Source organism: Heterodontus francisci, chromosome 10 (genome assembly GCF_036365525.1).
Source record: "Heterodontus francisci isolate sHetFra1 chromosome 10, sHetFra1.hap1, whole genome shotgun sequence".
Classification (NCBI taxonomy): domain Eukaryota; kingdom Metazoa; phylum Chordata; class Chondrichthyes; order Heterodontiformes; family Heterodontidae; genus Heterodontus; species Heterodontus francisci.
This window is the reverse complement of record NC_090380.1, coordinates 14,259,439-14,267,629: the sequence shown is the minus strand read 5'-3', so window position 1 is coordinate 14,267,629 and position 8,191 is coordinate 14,259,439. Positions and strand designations below refer to the sequence as shown.

Genomic DNA, 8,191 nt, shown 5'->3' with positions numbered 1-8,191 from the left:
TGAGCACAGAAGCAGGGATGTCTTGCTGCAATTATACAGGGCCTTGGTGAGGTCACACCTGGAATATTGTGTGCAGTTTTGGTCTCCTTATCTGAGGAAGGATGTTCTTGCTATAGAGGGAGTGCAGTGAAGGTTTACCAGACTGATTCCTGGGATGGCGGGACTGACGTATGAGGAGAGATTGAGGCGGTTAGGATTATATTCACTGGAGTTCAGAAGAGTGAGGGGGGATCTCATAGAAACCTATAAAATTCTAACAGGACTTGACAGGGTAGATGCAGGAAGGATGTTCCCGATGGTGGGGGAGTCCAGAACCAGGGGTCATAGTCTCAGGATCTGGGGTAAACCTTTCAGGACTGAGATGAGGAGATATTTCTTCACCCAGAGAGTGGTGAGCCTGTGGAGTTCGCTGCCACAGAAAGCAGTTGAGGCCAAAACATTGTATGTTTTCAAGCAGGAGTTAGATAAAGCTCTTGGGCCGAAAGGGAATGGGGGGAAAGCGGGAACAGGCTACTGAGTTGGATGTTCAGCCATGATCATAATGAATGACGCAGCAGGCTCAAAGGGCCGACTCCTATTTTCTATGTTTCCTTTCCCATTTCTAATAAATTGTTATCTATATAATCTATTTATTTAGAGATACAGCATTGAAACAGGACCTTTGGCCCACCGAGTCTGTGCCGACCAAGAACCACCCATTTACACGAACCCTCCAGTAATCCCATACTCCTGAGCACCACGAGGAGCAATTTACAATGCCCAATTTACCGATCATCTGCAAGTCTTCGGCGGTGGGAGGAAACCAGAGCATCCGGCAAAAGCCCACACGGTCACAGGGAGGACTTGCAAACGCCTCACACGCAGTGCCCAGAATTGAACCCAGGTCCTTTGAGTTGTATAAGCTGCGGTGCTAACCACTGCACCACTGTGCCACTCTTTCTTCAGCAGTCAAGAAGGGAATCCATCAGGATCAGGGGTTTTACTCTCTCTAAGATTGACTCGTTTTCCACCTCCCTCCCCCCAACCTTCTTTCTTAAACGTTTTTCGATCTTTTTTGATCTCTTCTTCTAATGTCATGCTGACCATGTCAGTCTCCCTGGTAAATACAAGGTAAAGGAATTATTTCATATTTTGGTCATCTCACTGTAACGACCTGAGTTTATCATGTGTATCCCTTCGTGACCCAATCCCTATCCTGATTTTCCTTTCTTGTTGAGGTGTCTGAGGAATAATTTCCATTTTTTCTGACATTTATTGATAATTTAATTTTGTCATTTCTCTTTGCCTTCCTAATTGTTTTTTCTAATTCTTACCCAACCTTTTCATATTCCCTTTTGTCATTCTCTCCTTTGTTGTCTACGGACTTAGTGTCTGCCTTTATCTGTAGTTTTAACTTTGCTCAGTTTACGGAGAATGTAGAGCATTTCCTAAGTGCACCAAGGCTGTTGATCCAGGTATGTGACTCCTGTGGTTCAATGGGTAAGACACTGACTTCACAATTCAGGATTGTCAATGCAATCCCTATCTGGGGTAAACTTGGCTTTGAATAATCTTCATTCTGTGAAAACCAGCTCATTGTCCTTGTTGCTGAAATACACAGTGATCAAATAACTTCATCAGCTCCTGTCTTGTAAATGACTGAAATTTAGGGGAAGCAAGTTAAACCTGTGGAAAGCCACTTGCTCTTCACATATAATTGATGTTTTGCCCAGAACTCACTGTATCAATTACTGACAGGCAAAAGAAAGTCAGATCATGTCATGTCATTACTGGGATCTTTCAAATTGATAGAATGTGGTTGTGTATGAATAGAAAGATTGGAGCACAAAAAGGCATCAAATGTGGCAGTGATTATAGAGAGACAAAGGGGACAGTTGCAAAGACCAAACTCTTTCTATGTGCAGCCACATGGCCTAAAGGATAAGGTCCAGCCCTCCTAAAACAGGCATTGATGGTGCAAGTCTCATTTGTGATGAAAGCAGTTTTAGGTGAAGGAGCACATTCTGTAAACAGGCTGCATTCTGTAACAAGCAGTTAGTTTTCTTTTTAACTGATCAGCCAATCTCGGCAGTTCCTGTTCGGCTCCCTCCTCACTCTCGCCTTGCTTTCCAGTGTCACAATCCAATGTAATGTTTCTACTGAGCTGTGCACCATCCCAACACCCAGGGAACAATGTCACTTGCACTTTCCAGGCAAATACTTCCCTTTTAAATCCTGTCTTCAGATTACCCAATGTCTGAGGCACAGTTGTTACTTTGTAATGTAGATATCCAATTACAATACACGTATGATTGATGTTATCAGATTCAGGGTGAAATACACAGCACACTCTTCCTCCAAGCTGGAAAATTCTAGGTTGAAATGTTACCTTGTTTATCATAGAAACTTACAGCAGAAGGAGACCATTCAGCCCATCGTATACACTCAGTTACAATAATAACTCCTCTAGTGTTCCTCAATTCTACTGAAATAGATTCTGTCTTTGGTCTCTCAACTCTATCATTCCTCCTCAGAGTTAGAATAGTTTCTTTGAACAATGCTGCCATGCCCTCCATTTTTCCTGCCCTATTATTCCTGAATATCTTGTTGCCAGGAATATTCATTATCCCAATCTTCCCCTCCTTTGAGCCAGATCTCTGTTATTGCCACAATATCATAGTCCCGTGTGGTGACTTGGACCTGCAGCTCACGGAGCTCATTTCCCACACTCAGTACATTTACTCACATACACTCCAAATCCATCTCAGACTGCTTCATATTTACTCCCAGTCTGACCCTCCCATTTCTGAATTATTCTTTATTCTGGTGCTATTTGTCTCTCCCAGTCCACTTTGCATCTTGCTTCTCCTCTCCAATGCTACATCCTGGTGCCTCCCCCACCCCCGCCAAATTCATGTAAACCTTCATTAACAACACCAGTTAAACTTTCTTCAAGGACATCAGTCCCAGTTTTGTTGAGGTACAACCCGTCCATCTTGAACAGGTCCCTCCTGCCCCAGAATTGGTTCCAATACCCCAGGAATCTTTTTACATGCTGGGTGATAAGCTGTCTTATCTTATTGCTCCTGTACTCACTAGCACATGACACTGGAAGTAATCCAGAAATTACTAGCTTTGAAGTCCTGCTCTTTAATTCCTCCCGAGCTCCTGAATCTCTGACTGTAGTATCTCAACACTTCTCCCTATGTTATAGCTTTCCATATCAACCACAACTTCCCCTCCCCACTCAAAATATTCTGTACCCTCTCACTGATGTCTTTATCAACCAATCTCAGTTGCTCCTGTCAGCAAGCTTCCTTGTGACATCAAATGCCTTCAGCTTCATGACATGGTAGTGAGGTAATGATGTTTTTGATGATGTTTGATATCATTGTCCTGTGTATTTGAATCCTTACGAACACTCGTGAATCTCTGATGCAGTCCTGGGCCCACTAACAGTTACCAAATATCATGGTCCATTATAAATGAGAGCACATATCCAGCAGTAGAAGTCTAATCAATGTCGTGGTGCTTGTCCAAGTCAAAGGATAACATGCTTAAGGGAAGCTTTGTAAATTCTTCCCTAATGATAGACAGTGATATTTCCAAGAAGATAAAATATATCATTGAGCAAACGGCTTCAGGAAACCAGATCTGCTCCCACCTGCTCCACATCATTGTTAAAGGATGTGGAATTGGCTGAAAATAAAGTGAGTGGCCACAGGGACAGGTGGAATTTAGAAAGAATCCAGAGCAAACAGCAAGAGCATCCAGTGTGATGTCGTGCTCCTGTGTCCGAATGGATAAGGCACTGGTTTCTACAGGCAGGTATTTGTGAGGTTAAATCCCATCTGGGATGAGATTAATCTTCATTCAGTGAATATCTGCTCTTTGTCATCATTAAGAAACACACAAAGATTAAAGTAGCTTCAGTTTGATTGCTGTCTGAGAAATGACTGAAACTTCGAGCCAGGGTAAACAAAGAAAGCTCTGGAAAGACACTTGCTTTTCACATCCAATCAACATTTTGCCCAGTAATCAACTGTACTAATTGTTGACAGACAACAGCAAGTCACATCCTGTCATGTCATTGCTGGAACCTTTGGCATCAATACATTGTGGTTGTGTGTGAAAATAAAGGCTTCAAATTTAGCACTGCTTAGAAAGAGTGTCAAAGGGACAACTTACAAAGCTTGTACCAACAGCCCCAGTGGCCTAATGGATAAGGCACTGGCCTCCTAAGCCAGGGATTGTGGGTTCAAGTCCCATCTGGGGTGCAATAAATGCACTTTCAACCATTCTCCTTTCCTCTTAACTTTGTAACATATTTCACCACATCACTTGCTTTCCACTCTCACAATCTGATGTCGTCTTTCAACCAATCTCTGTGCCATCTTCACACTCACTGAACAATACCACCTCTACTTTCCACACAAATCCTCTCCCTTTTACCCCTCTTTTCACTTCACACAACATCCCATGCACAGTTCCTACTTTCAAATACAAACATAAATTACAACTCAACTACAAATCCTCTAAACACATTCACACCTCAAATACACACCACACTCTTCCTCCAAACACCAACAATTCTGTCTTCAATTATTATCTGGGCTATCACACTATGAAAATGCTCTGCAGGCAACTGTACAGTCTGCTGGTCCACTGAGCTGCACAGACCAGGCAGTTGTCAGGATCAATACTTTTCTTTTATTCATGCGCAGGATGTAAGTGCTGGCAAAGCCAGAATTTATTGTCTATCCATAAATTCCCTTCACAAAGTGCTGACCCCTCTTCTTGAACAGTTTCAGTCAGTGTAGTGAAGGTACACCCACAATGCTGTTAGGGTAGGAGTTCCAGGATTTTGACCCAGTGACAGTGAAGGAACAGTGATATATTTCCAAATCAGGAAGGTTTGGGACTGGGAGGGGAACTTGGAGGTGGTGGTGTTCCCATGCACCAGCATGCTCTTGTCCTTCTAGGTCAGGGGTCAGCAACCTGCAGCTCCGGAGAAAGATGTGGCTCTTGAACATTGTATTTGTGATTTCCAACCTTTTCCACTTGGAACACATTAACACGAGAAAAGCGAATAAAAATTAGCTTGAGAAAAGTCGGATCTGTGTTTTTATTGTGGGGATAAAAGTCAAATCATTAAGCTGCACTTTACAGTTTAAAATGATAACTTTAACAAAAAACATCATTGTGCTCTTCACAAATCTGTTTGTGTGGTATGGCTACCCCATGGTTATAGATATGACTTTGGTTAACGGAACAGGTTTGATGGTTGTGACCATTATTGTTTCTAGTATAGCTGAGATGATACATTATTCTGAATGTGCTATTAGAAGGTATTTTTATTGGGAGAATCAGTAGTTGAAAAAATTGTCTGAATTCTACGCATTTTAAATTAAAGTTTGTTTTAAAGGTGACTTTACTGATAAAATAATCAAAAAATGCAATAATTCTGAGTTAGGCACTGGCTGAGGCTCCTCCAAAGCTAAATTCTGGATCCCCATACCTGCCTGACTCGCAGTCACATCCTCCTGCCCCTGACCAAGGTCCAAGTTTGATGTAATTAATCTAAGGGGTGTGACTGTCTTCTGAAACACAGTATCCAGGTAATTCTTCCCCTCCCTGATGTGCCGCAGTGTCCACAGCTCAGACTCCAGCTCATCAACTCTGAGCCGAAGGTCCTCAAGCAGTCTACCTGTTCATAACAGCTAATAGTGTCAGCTAATGACCATCTCCAAGAGAATCTAATCACCTCCAGGTGATATTCAACAGCATTACCATTGATGAACCTGGCACCACCAACATCCTGGCATCCTGGGGACACCCTTGACCAGAAGCTTAACTGGACCACTATGGCTACAAGAGCAGGTCAGAGACAGGGAACTCTGTGGTCAGTAACTCACTTCCTGGCTCCCCAAAGTCTCTGTACCATCTCCAGCACTGGCACACCATGGCAGCAGTGTGTGCCAGCTCCAAATGTGTTGCAGCAGCTCAACAAGTTTTCTTGTGACCTTACCAGCTGGAACCAGGTCAGCAACATTTTTAACATGACTCGACGTTTGTAAACAATTTGCCTAAAATAAATACTATTGGGAATTGCAAGATGAAAATTCCGCATTTCTAAACCAAATACTTTGCAAATTGTCAAGTGTCTCTGATAAAATGCATAATTTACATATATAATAAGTTAAATACAGATATTGAATTTATATATCAATAAAAAAACAAAATAAGATTGACATAACTCTGAATTATTGCATTTTTTGACTTTTTAACTATAATTTTGTCAGTAAAACCATCTTTAAAAAAGTTTTATTTTAAAATGCATAGAATTAAGACATTTTTATCAGCTACTGATTTTCGTGATAAAAATACCTTCTAATAGCACATTCAGAATAATGTATCATCTCAGCTATACTGGAAACAACAATGGTCACAACCATCAAACCTGTTCCGTTAACCAGTCATATCTATAACCATGGGGTAGCTATACCACACAAACAGATTTGTGAAGAGCACAATGATGTTTTTTGTTAAAGTTATCATTTTAAACTGTAAAGTGCAGCTTAATGATTTGACTTTTATCCCCACAATAAAAACACAGATCTGACTTTTCTCAAGCTAATTTTTATTCGCTTTTCTCGTGTTAATGTGTTCCAAGTGGAAAAGGTTGGAAATCACAAATACAATGTTCAAGAGCCACATGTTGCTCCGGAGCTGCAGGTTGCTGACCCCTGACCTAGAAGGACAAGAGCATGTTGGTGCATGGGAACACCACCACCTCCAAGTTCCCCTCCCAGTCCCAAACCTTCCTGATTTGGAAATATATCACTGTTCCTTCACTGTCACTGGGTCAAAATCCTGGAACTGCGTCCCTAACAGCATTGTGGGTGTACCTTCACTACACAGACTGAAACTGTTCAAGAAGAGGGGTCAGCACTTTGTGAAGGGAATTTATGGATAGACAATAAATTCTGGCTTTGCCAGCACTTCCATCCTGCGGATGAATAAAAACAAGTATTGATCCTGACAACTGCCTGGTCTGTGCAGCTCAGTGGACCAGCAGACTGTACAGTTGCCTGCTGAGCATTTTCATAGTGTGATAGCCCAGATAATAATTGAAGACAGAATTGTTGGTGTTTGGAGGAAGAGTGTGGTGTGTATTTGAGGTGTGAATGTGCTTAGAGGATTTGTAGTTGAGTTGTAATTTGTGTTTGTATTTGAAAGTAGGAACTGTGCATGGGATGTTGTGTGAAGTGAAAAGGGGGGTAAAAGGCAGAGGATTTGTGTGGAAAGGAGAGGTGGTATTGTTCAGTGAGTGTGAAGATGGCACAGAGCTTGGTTGAAGGACAACAGCACAGTTTGAGAGTGGAAAGCAAGTGAAGAAGAATTGGTGGTATTGGTTACAAAGTTAAGAAGAAAGGAGAATGGTTGAAAGTGCATTTATTGCACCCCAGATGGGACTTGAACCCACAATCCCTGGCTTAGGAGGCCAGTGCCTTATCCATTAGGCCACTGGGGCTGTTGGTTTTGATATTGTAAGTTGTCCCTTTGACACTCTTTCTAAGCAGTGCTAAATGTGAAGCCTTTATTTTCACACACAACCACAATGTATTGATGCCAAAGGTTCCAGCAATGACATGACAGGATGTGACTTGCTGTTGTCTGTCAACAATTAGTACAATTGATTAATGGGCAAAATGTTGATTGGATGTGAAAAGCAAGTGTCTTTCCAGAGCTTTCTTTCCTTCCCCTGGCTCTAAGTTTCAGTCATTTCACAGACAGCACTCAAACTGAAGCTACTTTAATCTTGGTGTGTTTCTTAATGATGACAAAGAGCAGATATTCACTGAATGAAGATTAATGTCATCCCAGATGGGATTTAACCTCACAAATACCTGCCTGTAGAAACCAGTGCCTTATCCATTCGGCCACAGGAGCACGACATCACACTGGATGCTCTTGCTGTTTGCTCCAGATTCTTTCTAAATTCCACCTGTCCCTGTGGCCACTCACTTTATTTTCAGCCAATTCCACATCCTTTAACAATGATGTGGAGCAGGTGGGAGCAGATCTGGTTTCCTGATGCCGTTTGCTCAATGATATATTTTATCTTCATGGAAATATCACTGCCTATCATTAGGGAAGAATTTACAAAGCTTCCCTTAAGCATGTTATCCTTTGACTTGGACAAGCACCA

The 8,191-nt window shown here is 41.9% G+C and overlaps 2 non-coding genes across 2 annotated transcripts; one reads left to right on the top strand and one right to left on the bottom strand.

The window, feature by feature from the left end:
- The first annotated feature begins 4,183 nt into the window (after nt 1–4,183).
- trnar-ccu (transfer RNA arginine (anticodon CCU)) lies at nt 4,184–4,256 on the top strand. The gene has a single exon. It is a non-coding gene; the product is annotated as a tRNA-Arg (tRNA).
- Nucleotides 4,257–7,440: 3,184 nt separating this feature from the next.
- On the bottom strand, nt 7,441–7,513 carry trnar-ccu (transfer RNA arginine (anticodon CCU)). The gene has a single exon. It is a non-coding gene; the product is annotated as a tRNA-Arg (tRNA).
- Nucleotides 7,514–8,191: the final 678 nt, after the last annotated feature.